General features: G+C 36.0%; 1 protein-coding gene across 1 annotated transcript in view; it reads right to left on the bottom strand.

Annotated features, from left to right (window-relative positions):
- LOC142140015 (ecto-ADP-ribosyltransferase 5-like) overlaps positions 1–12,940 on the bottom strand; it is a 35,092-nt gene extending 22,152 nt beyond the window's left edge. Inside the window, exon 1 of the mRNA XM_075197874.1 lies at positions 12,880–12,940. The gene's annotated coding sequence lies outside the window, so the exon portion shown is untranslated. The remainder of the gene's footprint in view (positions 1–12,879) is intronic.
- Positions 12,941–17,168: the final 4,228 nt, after the last annotated feature.

Below are 17,168 nucleotides of genomic sequence, written 5' to 3'. Positions count from 1 at the left end.
GCTCTGGGCTCCACTCAAATGGTCTCTAACCAACCCAATATATATTTTGATAACTTCTTGGTTTGGGGATGTTATAACACACAGTAATGTACCTGAATTGCATTATTCTGTACACTGTAGTACCTAAAAGCACCTACTAGACTAAAGACTTGACCTCTTAGGTCAGCCACAGCCAGAACATCCGTTGTACGGTGCACAATCACTTCAGAGTATTGAAAGCCATAGTCCACAGTATAAACAATAAACCGATAAACCGTATACTGGAGAGAGGGTCTGGTGATTGTGATTTCCATAGACACAGTATAATGTTATTCAGATCTCTGGATTAACTAAGGAGCCCATTTAGGTCAACAGCGGTTCCTTTATAAGGGCTAAGTAATAGTTATAACAGGGCTTGATAACACCTGATTACATCCTGGGACTTTCTCGGCCATTAGTAGTTCTGAGATAAGATTTGTTTCATGTCTATGAACTGAAATGTCATTCAAAGTAGTTGGGTGTGAAACTCACGTGGTCAGGTTACTGCTAATGGACTGTGTACGCGGATCGCTATACTCCCTAATCTTCTCATTTTAGAATTCATATTTTTAGGAATTGCTCCTCACTGTTTTAAAGCCTAATATGTTGGAGTCACCTACACACTAGTTATGTATTGTTGGGTAAGTGTTGTTGACCCAGAAACAGTCAGTCAATGGGAAGCATTTAAGAAGAATAGTTATCAACATAGCAGAAGTCAAGAGTATGAGCAGAAGGTTTCTGCAGTATAACTGCTTTGTGTGGACACTGGACAAATGACTGAATCATTAAGGAGAGATACACTTCATACACAAATACACTTCATACACAAATACACTCCATACACAAATACACTCCATACACAAATACACTTCATACAATCCATACACTTCATACAATCCATACACAAATACACTTCATACACAAATACACTCCGTACACAAATACACTCCATACACAAATACACTTCATACACAAATACACTCCATACACAAATAAACTTCATACACAAATACACTCCATACACAAATACACTTCATACACAAATATACTCCATACACAAATACACTTCATACACAAATACACTCCATACACAAATACACTTCATACACAAATACACTCCATACACAAATACACTTCATACACAAATACACTCCATATACAAATACACTCCATACACAAATATACTTCATACACAAATACACTTTATATACAAATACACTGCATAAACAAATACACTCCATACACAAATACACTCCATACACAAATGCACTCCATACACAAATACACTCCATACACAAATACACTTCATACACAAATACACTCCATACACAAATACACTTGATACACAAATACACTTCAGACACAAATACACTCCATACACAAATAAACTCCGTACACAAATACACTCCATACACAAATACACTTCTGACACAAATACACTCCATACACAAATACACTCCATACACAAATACACTTCATACACTCATACACAAATACACTCCATACACAAATACACTCCATACACAAATACACTTCATACACAAATACACTTCATACACTCATACACAAATACACTCCATACACAAATACACTCCATACACAAATACACTTCATACACAAATACACTCCATACACAAATACACTTCATACAGAAATACACTTCATATACAAATACACTCCATACACAAATGCACTCCATACACAAATACACTCCATACACAAATACACTTGATACACAAATACACTTGATACACAAATACACTCCATACACAAATACACTCCGTACACAAATACACTTCATACACAAATACACTCTGTACACAAATACACCCCATACACAAATACACTCCAAACACAAATACACTTCATACACAAATACACTCCATACACAAATACACTCCGTACACAAATACACTCCATACACAAATACACTCCGTACACAAATACAATCCATACACAAATACACTTCATACACAAATACACTCCATACACAAATACACTTCATACACAAATACACTCCATACACAAATACATTCCATACACAAATACACTGCATAAACAAATACACTCCATACACAAATACACTCCATACACAAATACACTTCATACACAAATACACTCCGTACACAAATACACTGCATACACAAATACACTACATACACAAATACACTCCATACACAAATACACTTCATACACTCATACACTCATACACAAATACACTCCATACACAAATACACTTCATACACAAATACACTCGATACAAAAATACACTCCATACACAAATACACTTCATTCACAAATACACTCCATACACAAATACACTTCATACACAAATACACTTCATATACAAATACACTCCATACACAAATACACTCCATACACAAATGCACTCCATACACAAATACAATCCATACACAAATACACTTGATACACAAATACACTCCATACACAAATACACTCCGTACACAAATACACTCCATACACAAATACACTTCACACACAAATACACTCCGTACACAAATACACTCCATACACAAATACACTCCAAACACAAATACACTTCATACACAAATACACTTCATACACAAATACACTCCATACACAAATACACTTCATACACAAATACACTCCATACACAAATACACTTCATACACAAATACACTTCATACACAAATACACTCCATACACAAATACACTTCATACACAAATACACTCCATACACAAATACACTTCATACACAAATACACTCCATACACAAATACACTCCGTACACAAATACACTCCATACACAAATACACTCCATACACAAATACACTCCGTACACAAATACACTTCATACACAAATACACTCCATACACAAATACACTTCATACACAAATACACTCCATACACAAATACACTTCATACACAAATACAATCCATACACAAATACACTTCATACACAAATACACTGCATAAACAAATACACTCCATACACAAATACACTCCATACACAAATGCACTCCATACACAAATACACTCCATACACAAATACACTTCATACACAAATACACTCCATACACAAATACACTTGATACACAAATACACTTCAGACACAAATACACTCCATACACAAATAAATTCCGTACACAAATACACTCCATACACAAATACACTTCATACACAAATACACTCCATACACAAATATACTTCATACACTCATACACAAATACACTCCATACACAAATACACTCCATACACAAATACACTCCGTACACAAATACACTCCATACACAAATACACTTCATACACAAATACACTTCATACACAAATACACTCCATACACAAATACACTTCATACACAAATACACTCCATACACAAATACACTTCATACACAAATACACTCCATACACAAATACACTTCATACACAAATACACTCCATACACAAATACACTTCATACACAAATACACTCCATACACAAATACACTTCATACACAAATACACTCCATACACAAATATACTTCATACACAAATACACTTTATATACAAATACACTGCATAAACAAATACACTCCATACACAAATACACTCCATACACAAATGCACTCCATACACAAATACACTCCATACACAAATACACTTCATACACAAATACACTCCATACACAAATACACTTGATACACAAATACACTTCAGACACAAATACACTCCATACACAAATAAACTCCGTACACAAATACACTCCATACACAAATACACTTCTGACACAAATACACTCCATACACAAATACACTCCATACACAAATACACTTCATACACTCATACACAAATACACTCCATACACAAATACACTCCATACACAAATACACTTCATACACAAATACACTTCATACACTCATACACAAATACACTCCATACACAAATACACTCCATACACAAATACACTTCATACACAAATACACTTGATACACAAATACACTTCATACACAAATACACTCCATACACAAATACACTTCATACACAAATACACTCCATTCACAAATACACTTCATACACAAATACACTCCATACACAAATACACTTCATACACAAATACACTTCATACACTCATACACAAATACACTCCATACACAAATACACTTCATACACAAATACACTTCATACACAAATACACTCCATACACAAATACACTTCATACACAAATACACTTGATACACAAATACACTCCATACACAAATACACTCCATACACAAATACACTTCATACACAAATACACACCATACAGAAATACACTTCTTACACAAATACACTTCATACACAAATAAACTCCATACTCAAATACACTTTATACACAAATACACTCCATACACAAATACACTTCATACACAAATACAATCCATACACAAATACACTTCATACACAAATACACTGCATAAACAAATACACTCCATACACAAATACACTCCATACACAAATGCACTCCATGCACAAATACACTCCATACACAAATACACTCCATACACAAATACACTTGATACACAAATACACTTCAGACACAAATACACTCCATACACAAATAAACTCCGTACACAAATACACTTCATACACAAATACACTCCATACACAAATACACTCCATACACAAATACACTTCATACACTCATACACAAATACACTCCATACACAAATACACTCCGTACACAAATACACTCCATACATAAATACACTTCATACACAAATACACTCCATACAGAAATACACTTCATACACAAATACACTCCATACACAAATATACTTCATACACAAATACACTTTATATACAAATACACTCCATACACAAATACACTACGTACACAAATGCAGTCCATACACAAATACACTCCATACACAAATACACTTGATACACAAATACACTCCATACACAAATACACTTCATACACAAATACACTTCATACACAAATACACTCCATACACAAATACACTCCATACACAAATACACTTCATACACTCATACACAAATACACTCCATACACAAATACACTCCATACACAAATACACTCCGTACACAAATACACTCCATACATAAATACACTTCATACACAAATACACTTCATACACAAATACACTCCATACACAAATACACTTCATACACAAATACACTCCATACACAAATACACTTCATACACAAATACACTCCATACACAAATACACTTCATACACAAATACACTCCATACACAAATACACTTCATACACAAATACACTCCATACACAAATACACTTCATACACAAATACACTCCATACACAAATATACTTCATACACAAATACACTTTATATACAAATACACTCCATACACAAATACACTCCGTACACAAATGCAGTCCATACACAAATACACTCCATACACAAATACACTTGATACACAAATACACTCCATACACAAATACACTCCATACACAAATACACTTCATACACAAATACACACCATACAGAAATACACTTCTTACACAAATACACTTCATACACAAATACACTCCATACTCAAATACACTTTATACACAAATACACTCCATACACAAATATACTTCATACACAAATACACTTCATACACAAATACACTCCATACACAAATACACTTCATACAGAAATACACTTCATATACAAATACACTCCATACACAAATACACTCCATACACAAATGCACTCCATACACAAATACACTCCATACACAAATACACTTGATACACAAATACACTTGATACACAAATACACTCCATACACAAATATACTCCATACACAAATACACTCCGTACACAAATACACTTCTTACACAAATACACTCCGTACACAAATACACTCCATACACAAATACACTCCAAACACAAATACACTTCATACACAAATACACTCCATACACAAATACACTCCGTACACAAATACACTCCATACACAAATACACTCCATACACAAATACACTCCGTACACAAATACAATCCATACACAAATACACTCCGTACACAAATACACTCCATACACAAATACACTCCATACACAAATACACTCCGTACACAAATACACTTCATACACAAATACACTCCATACACAAATACACTTCATACACAAATACACTCCATACACAAATACACTTCATACACAAATACAATCCATACACAAATACACTTCATACACAAATACACTGCATAAACAAATACACTCCATACACAAATACACTCCATACACAAATGCACTCCATACACAAATACACTCCATACACAAATACACTTCATACACAAATACACTCCATACACAAATACACTTGATACACAAATACACTTCAGACACAAATACACTCCATACACAAATAAATTCCGTACACAAATACACTCCATACACAAATACACTTCATACACAAATACACTCCATACACAAATATACTTCATACACTCATACACAAATACACTCCATACACAAATACACTCCATACACAAATACACTCCGTACACAAATACACTCCATACACAAATACACTTCATACACAAATACACTTCATACACAAATACACTCCATACACAAATACACTTCATACACAAATACACTCCATACACAAATACACTTCATACACAAATACACTCCATACACAAATACACTTCATACACAAATACACTCCATACACAAATACACTTCATACACAAATACACTCCATACACAAATACACTTCATACACAAATACACTCCATACACAAATATACTTCATACACAAATACACTTTATATACAAATACACTGCATAAACAAATACACTCCATACACAAATACACTCCATACACAAATGCACTCCATACACAAATACACTCCATACACAAATACACTTCATACACAAATACACTCCATACACAAATACACTTGATACACAAATACACTTCAGACACAAATACACTCCATACACAAATAAACTCCGTACACAAATACACTCCATACACAAATACACTTCTGACACAAATACACTCCATACACAAATACACTCCATACACAAATACACTTCATACACTCATACACAAATACACTCCATACACAAATACACTCCATACACAAATACACTTCATACACAAATACACTTCATACACTCATACACAAATACACTCCATACACAAATACACTCCATACACAAATACACTTCATACACAAATACACTTGATACACAAATACACTTCATACACAAATACACTCCATACACAAATACACTTCATACACAAATACACTCCATTCACAAATACACTTCATACACAAATACACTCCATACACAAATACACTTCATACACAAATACACTTCATACACTCATACACAAATACACTCCATACACAAATACACTTCATACACAAATACACTTCATACACAAATACACTCCATACACAAATACACTTCATACACAAATACACTTGATACACAAATACACTCCATACACAAATACACTCCATACACAAATACACTTCATACACAAATACACACCATACAGAAATACACTTCTTACACAAATACACTTCATACACAAATAAACTCCATACTCAAATACACTTTATACACAAATACACTCCATACACAAATACACTTCATACACAAATACAATCCATACACAAATACACTTCATACACAAATACACTGCATAAACAAATACACTCCATACACAAATACACTCCATACACAAATGCACTCCATGCACAAATACACTCCATACACAAATACACTCCATACACAAATACACTTGATACACAAATACACTTCAGACACAAATACACTCCATACACAAATAAACTCCGTACACAAATACACTTCATACACAAATACACTCCATACACAAATACACTCCATACACAAATACACTTCATACACTCATACACAAATACACTCCATACACAAATACACTCCGTACACAAATACACTCCATACATAAATACACTTCATACACAAATACACTCCATACAGAAATACACTTCATACACAAATACACTCCATACACAAATATACTTCATACACAAATACACTTTATATACAAATACACTCCATACACAAATACACTACGTACACAAATGCAGTCCATACACAAATACACTCCATACACAAATACACTTGATACACAAATACACTCCATACACAAATACACTTCATACACAAATACACTTCATACACAAATACACTCCATACACAAATACACTCCATACACAAATACACTTCATACACTCATACACAAATACACTCCATACACAAATACACTCCATACACAAATACACTCCGTACACAAATACACTCCATACATAAATACACTTCATACACAAATACACTTCATACACAAATACACTCCATACACAAATACACTTCATACACAAATACACTCCATACACAAATACACTTCATACACAAATACACTCCATACACAAATACACTTCATACACAAATACACTCCATACACAAATACACTTCATACACAAATACACTCCATACACAAATACACTTCATACACAAATACACTCCATACACAAATATACTTCATACACAAATACACTTTATATACAAATACACTCCATACACAAATACACTCCGTACACAAATGCAGTCCATACACAAATACACTCCATACACAAATACACTTGATACACAAATACACTCCATACACAAATACACTCCATACACAAATACACTTCATACACAAATACACACCATACAGAAATACACTTCTTACACAAATACACTTCATACACAAATACACTCCATACTCAAATACACTTTATACACAAATACACTCCATACACAAATATACTTCATACACAAATACACTTCATACACAAATACACTCCATACACAAATACACTTCATACAGAAATACACTTCATATACAAATACACTCCATACACAAATACACTCCATACACAAATGCACTCCATACACAAATACACTCCATACACAAATACACTTGATACACAAATACACTTGATACACAAATACACTCCATACACAAATATACTCCATACACAAATACACTCCGTACACAAATACACTTCTTACACAAATACACTCCGTACACAAATACACTCCATACACAAATACACTCCAAACACAAATACACTTCATACACAAATACACTCCATACACAAATACACTCCGTACACAAATACACTCCATACACAAATACACTCCATACACAAATACACTCCGTACACAAATACAATCCATACACAAATACACTTCATACACAAATACACTCCATACACAAATACACTTCATACACAAATACACTCCATAAACAAATACACTCCATACACAAATACACTGCATAAACAAATACACTCCATACACAAATACACTCCATACACAAATACACTTCATACACAAATACACTCCGTACACTGCATACACTGCATACACTTCATACACAAATACACTCCATACACAAATACACTTCATACACTCATACACAAATACACTCCATACACAAATACACTTCATACACAAATACACTCCATACACAAATACACTCCATACACAAATACACTTCTTACACAAATACACTCCATACACAAATACACTCCATACACAAATACACTCCGTACACAAATACACTTCATACACAAATACACTCCATACACAAATACACTTCACACACAAATACACTCCGTACACAAATACACTCCATACATAAATACACTCCAAACACAAATACACTTCATACACAAATACACTCCATACACAAATACACTTCATACACAAATACACTTCATACACAAATACACTCCATACACAAATACACTTCATACACAAATACACTCCATACAGAAATACACTCCATACACAAATACACTCCGTACACAAATACACTCCATACACAAATACACTCCGTACACAAATACACTTCATACACAAATACACTTCATACACAAATACACTCCATACACAAATACACTTCATACACAAATACACTCCATACACAAATACACTCCGTACACAAATACACTCCATACACAAATACACTCCATACACAAATACACTTCATACACAAATATACTTCATACACAAATACACTGCATAAACAAATACTCTCCATACACAAATACACTCCATACACAAATGCACTCCATACACAAATACACTCCATACACAAATACACTTATACACAAATACACTCCATACACAAATACACTTGATACACAAATACACTTCAGACACAAATACACTCCATACACAAATACACTCCGTACACAAATACACTCCATACACAAATACACTTCATACACAAATACACTCCATACACAAATACACTCCATACACAAATACACTTCATACACTCATACACAAATACACTCCATACACAAATACACTCCATACACAAATACACTCCGTACACAAATACACTCCATACACAAATACACTCCATACACAAATACACTTCATACACAAATACACTCCATACACAAATACACTTCATACACAAATACACTCCATATACAAATACACTTCATACACAAATACACTCCATACACAAATACACTTCATACACAAATACACTCCATACACAAATATACTTCATACACAAATACACTTTATATACAAATACACTCCATACACAAATACACTCCATACACAAATGCACTCCATACACAAATACACTCCATACACAAATACACTTGATACACAAATACACTCCATACACAAATACACACCATACAGAAATACACTTGATACACAAATACACTCCATACACAAATACACACCATACAGAAATACACTTATACACAAATACACTCCATACACAAATACACTTGATACACAAATACACTTCAGACACAAATACACTCCATACACAAATACACTCCATACACAAATACACTTCATACACAAATACACTCCATACACAAATACACTTCATACACTCATACACAAATACACTCCATACACAAATACACTCCATACACAAATACACTCCGTACACAAATACACTCCATACACAAATACACTCCATACACAAATACACTTCATACACAAATACACTCCATACACAAATACACTTCATACACAAATACACTCCATATACAAATACACTTCATACACAAATACACTCCATACACAAATACACTTCATACACAAATACACTCCATACACAAATACACTTCATACACAAATACACTCCATATACAAATACACTTCATACACAAATACACTCCATACACAAATACACTTCATACACAAATACACTCCATACAGAAATATACTTCATACACAAATACACTCCATATACAAATACACTCCATACACAAATACACTCCATATACAAATACACTTCATACACAAATACACTCCATACACAAATACACTCCATACACAAATACACTCCATACACAAATACACTTGATACACAAATACACTCCATACACAAATACACTCCATACACAAATACACTTCATACACAAATACACACCATACAGAAACAGAAATACACTTCTTACACAAATACACTCCATACTCAAATACACTTCATACACAAATACACTCCATACACAAATACACTTCATACACAATTTTCTGTTTGACAAATATTGTTTTTGAAATGGAATTAATCTGTGAGGATGAATCAACAAAGGCCGGTAATGACCCTGCAGCCCCACGTCCCCCTCACTCACCGGCCTACAGTGCGGCCAATAAAAGGGTCATTAGAGGATCAGTTTAATATTCATTCCTGAATCCATAAATCCCACGTGCAGACAGTACAGCTAGTTACGCACATGCTTAAACTGCTTTCTGGTATATGGACAATGAAACTGTAAGCACAGACATTTGCTATCAGTTCTACCACTATAAAAAAGTTAGTGAAAAGCTTGTTAAAAAAACAATAAAAAGCTTCTATACTTAATAATGTTATTATAATATATTATATAATGTACCATTTCCCTTAAAGATCCCATCAACAAGGACAACAATGCTCGATATACACTTGACATTATTACTTTTAATGTTTGAAATGCTATCTGGAATATCAGGTCTCGCTTTTTTCCCCAAAGAAGACTATGCTGTCCTTCCATTTGTTGGATCAGGGCTGAAGATCCAATATTTGTAACCATTTGTCAACACACAAAGCACTTGACATTGACATATTATCCGCGTCCCTCTCAAAAACTGTTCAAAACAATAATTTTCAACTTGCTTTGGTCGACTTTGCATGCACCCCCCCCCCTCAGGCACTGCCAATACCACCCCCCCCCCCTTAGCTTCTCAGCTTGTGAGGAGTGGGGGGGGGGGGGCATTAGCACCTTCCTTCTCTGACCACTCTCATTAACAAGACATTTTCGCTGGATGTTTTTACGGTTATGCACCATTCTCTGTAAACTCTCTTGGCACAACCATGTTGCACTGCAGTGGGGAGAGGGCAAATATAAAATGTGGAAACAGATTTAGAGTTGGGAGGAGGCGTGTCCTAACTCAACTCTAAATCACAGTGTGAAAATAAAGCTGCCCAGTATCTGTGGGCTATATACAAAAGCAGATTGTATTTTCCCTGCAAGCAAAACATATAAATGTATTTGCACCCCTTACATCACCAACATAGATTTTCCAGTTGCAAATTTGCACCTTGTTTTCCTTCATGCCTAACTCTAATTGAGCTCTGTGTCCTACAACTAACTACCCAGAATCATATCCAATTGTGATATAGAAAAATCTCTTAATATAGCCAACAAAATATTGGAATGGTTTCTAACCAACGAGGAGATTATTGGAGATTATTTACCTCTATTTATCAGACAATCTACATTCACTTTCTGCTTCCTCCAATGTTACAGAAACCCCCCTCCCCCCAAAAAACATTACAACATAAAATACTAGCAAGCAAATTTCTCACCTTATATATTTTTGCAGATCTTTGTCTTATTAACTGGAAGTAGAGATACAGCATCCCTATAACACCAGTATTTATTATTCTGTGTATAATATACGTACAATAACCATTCCATACATTGTTGTCAAGATCTCAAATGTTTTCAAAGGTTAAATTGAATATCCGACTTTGTGGACAAATGGATTCTCTTCTATAATACATTTTTTTCTATTGTAATTATGCAGAGAATGTGTTAAAAAAAACAATTGCTGCTTTGTGTGAAAACACAATTGAAGTCTGTTTAGGCAATAAAGTCCTCATCTGCAGTTTACCTTCCAGCCACAAGAGGGCGGTTTATGCTCAGCAGCTGTTCAGTTATTGCTCCTTATCATTAACACTGATATCACTGACATTGTAATTATACCTACACCAAAAACAGGTGGACGGGCATCTGCTAAAGAGAAGTTGGTCACCAATGTAATAATCATTTCTAAATAATTCAGAGAATATTTTCTATATTGAATCATTCCATATACACAGCACAATCATATATATTTTTTTTTTTGCACAAAGTACATATAACAATATATTTTTAATATTTAACAATATAAATTACACTTCAAGTTTTTGAAAACGTTTACCCTTGGAAATATGGTGTTGTAATAAGTCTAAAAACAGAAAAAGATATATATATATATATTTCATTCCCGTAGCTTTATTTTTATCTTTTTACTTTTTTCCTCTTTCTTTACTATCTCTCTGTCCTCTCTGTCTTTCTCCCCCGTCTCCCCCCTCTCTTCCCCTTCCTCTCTCTCCCCATCTCTCTCCTCCGTCTCTCTCTTCGTTCTTCTTCTCTCTCCCTCTCTAACTCCACTCTCTCCCTCCCAGTCTCCTCCGTCTCTCTCCTCTCTTCACCTTCCTCTCTCTCCCCATCTCTCTCCTCCTCTCTCTCTCTTCGTTCTTCTTCTCGCTCCCTCTCTAACTCCACTCTCCCCCTGACAGTCTCCTTCGTCTCTCTCCTCTATCTTTCACTTTGGCCCTCTCCCCCCCTCTCTCTCTCCCTTATCTCCCTACCACTCTCTCTCTCCCTCTCACTCCCCCTTTCTCCTTTTCTTAGTCTCTCTCTCCCTCTTTCTCTTACTCTCTCCCCCTCTCCCTCTCACATTCTCTCTCCCTTCTTTTCACCCTCCATATCTCTTCCTCACACTCTCCTCTGCTTCCCCTCTCTGTCCTATCTCTCTCTTCCTTCATCCTTCTTTTTTCTCTCTCACCCTCTTGTTCTCCTCTCTTTCCTTTTGCTCCCTCTCTCACACTCTCTCTCTCTCCCTTCCTCTCTGCCTCTCGCTCTCCGTCTCTCTCTCTCCCTCTCACTCTAGTCTGTCTTTCCTCCCTCTCCCTCTCCCTCTCTCCCTCTTTCTCACTATCTCTTCTTTCTCTCCCTATTCATTCCTCTCTCTCTCTCTCTCTCCCCCCCTCTCTCTCTCCTTCCATCTCCCTCTATCTTCCACCTCTCTCCCTCTCTCTCTCTCTTTTACCTTTCCTGTCTCTATTTATCTCTTACTCTCTTCCATTTCATCTTCCCCTCTCCCTTTTTTCCTCCCCTTTTGTTGTATCCACTCTCTCACTCTGTCCTCTCTCCCTCAACCACTCCCCATACTTTCTCTCTATTTCCTCTCCTATGTCTTTTTTATCCCTTCTCTCTCTCTCTCACTTTTAATCTCACTCTCTCTCTTTCAATCTCGCTCTCTATTTCCCTCTCTACCAATATCTCTATCTTCCTTTCTCGTCCTTCGCTCTCTTTTTCTTTATCTCCTGTCTCTCTCAATTCTATCACCCCCTGTCTTTTCTATCTGTATCTCTATTTTCTCTTTCTCTCTCTCTCTCCTCTCTTCTTAGTTTTCTTCTTCCCCTCTCTCTCTCCCTTTCTATCCCCCCTCCTCTCTCACTCTCTCTTGCACTCTCTCACTCCCTCTCTTCGTTGTATCTCACGTAATATGCGCTCTCTCTGCTTAAAAGAAAGTGTTCCAGAAAAGTACTGTAATCATGGATGTTATTCTCTTCCTTATTGTGTTGTAATATCATCCACTGCTGTCATGGTGGTTCCTTGTGTCCACATCGCTTTATAATTCTAAGAAAGCCAGAAAGACGTCTATGGGTTGATAAAAATAAAGCTTCCTCATTAAGCTACTTGTGAAATAAGTTCCTAGTTATCAGATACTAATGGCAGTAGTATATATATATATATATATATATATATATATATATATATGTAAGGATGTCATATCATATATCCGTATATTTCTGACTTACGCAATCACAGAACCTCCAACACTACGGCAACAATGGAAGGTCATTTTTTTATGTTGCTTTAAACAATGAGCTTGAAGATTAAGTAAATCTTGATGTTCCTTATAAAATACGTATAACTATCAGGAATAACATTTACTGTAAGTCAGGAGGCAATAAAATATGTACACATTAGAAGCTGTTTGTTGCCCCTAAAAGGTGTTTTCTACTACATTAGTGTAGACTTGGCGGTGTTTGGCTCTTAGTCACTAATGTTTCCTTTATCTAGAGATGGGCGGGCTCGGTTTCTTGAAAATCGAACCCACCCAAACTTAGGGGATCTGACTATCTAGCCGAGTTGGCTCGGTACTTTCGCACTTTTTCGAATTCCAAAACGAGGCAAAACGTCATTGTGATGTCGTCGGATCTCGGATCTCGCGATTTTTTGAATCTATAAAAACCGCCCTCCACGGCGATCTAGCGCCATTTGAAAGAGGGATACAGAAGGGGTAGGATAGAGTGGCAAAGAGAAGAGCTCCATTGCTCATTGCTCATTGCTCATTACTAATCTACAAGTCCTTGCAGGCTTGCAGGCTTTTTTTCTTAACTTGCACTAATAAGTGTAGGGTCTAATATACACCCAAAGAAAAGAGCTGCGTTGGTAATTTTTCTTAATCTACAAGTCCTTGCAGGCTTTTTTTCTAAATTTGCATCAAAAAGTGTACGGTGTTATCCAAATGGATTCACTGCAATACACAGAAGAGCAGGAGCAGCAAGCAGCTGCTGCCATTAGTCCTGATGATAGTAATCCCTGTACGTCATCTGGTAAAGCCTATGTAAAAGAACACAGTCTTTTTAAGTCAGGGAAAAAAACATCCAAAAAAGCACCTTTTACCGTGGTGCAGAAAAAAGAGCTGTAATCCATGAAAAGTTTTCTGCCGGAAAAAAAAAATTGCCAACATGGCATTCTACACACTCAGTGGCAAAGAAAGAATGAGGCGTTCGCTTTTCTCTATGAGTGCTAGATCTGAAATTGTTACTGCGGCATCTTCTTGTAAGGTCACTCGTGACCAAGCAAGACCAAGTAATTCAGAGTCCAAAAGTGGTGCACAAATCCTCTTACATGTGAAAGCCAAGCTGGAAGAGAGCAGTAAGGCATTAGAGGAAAACGTATGCTCAGATTCAGAAATGACACCAATCCCTGAGGAGAGTCCGTCCACGAGTGCTATGTGCAATTGTGACCATTCTGATAGTGTACCCATAAAGAGGGGGATATTTGTGTAGCCTGACGAGGGCGCTAATGAGGATGTTGATGAGGATGATGTTGTTTGTGTAAGTCCTGCACCAGTGGAAGCAGTTCTGGCACGTGATAAGAAGAAGGCCATTGTCATGCCTGGACATAAGACCAAAAAAGCCACTTTTTCTGTGTCAAATTATTTCTACCCAAATCCTGACAACAGTTGTCCAGCGATTTGTAGTGTATGTAAATCCACAGTCAGTCGAGGGAGGGACCTTCTAGGTACCTCACCCATGTTACGCCATTTGACGCAAGTTCATTGCAAGGTGTTGGAGAAATCAGAAAGTTATGGTAAAAAAATAACAACAAACACTCCATCATCAGCTACAACCCTTCTCTCACCTACATCCCGACAACTACAATCTACACCCACAACACCGCCCTCATCAATATCCTCAGTAGTGATCGGAGTTAGTCCTGCATCCATATTGGTAAGGCTGGATGACTCCTCCACTATCCTGGATTCCTCAAAAGAAATCTTAAGCGTTAGTCCCACTGCTGCTGCTGTTGCTGCTGCTGGAGGTGAATCTTCCTCCCATAAGCAGCCCAAGAAGAAGACCACTAGTACTTTACAACAATTAACTGTGAAACGACTAGGTGACAGCAGTCACCCAGTCGCAGAGCGGATCACAGACGCCATGGCAACTATGCTAGTGTTAGATCTGCGTCCAATATCCACTATTAACGCAGCTGATTTTTCAGTTAATTGAGGTCTCGTGTCCCTGTTAAC

Source organism: Mixophyes fleayi, chromosome 2 (assembly GCF_038048845.1).
Source record: "Mixophyes fleayi isolate aMixFle1 chromosome 2, aMixFle1.hap1, whole genome shotgun sequence".
Lineage (NCBI taxonomy): Eukaryota > Metazoa > Chordata > Amphibia > Anura > Limnodynastidae > Mixophyes > Mixophyes fleayi.
The sequence above is the reverse complement of the archived record's forward strand: the minus strand, read 5'-3'. Positions and strand labels throughout refer to the sequence as shown.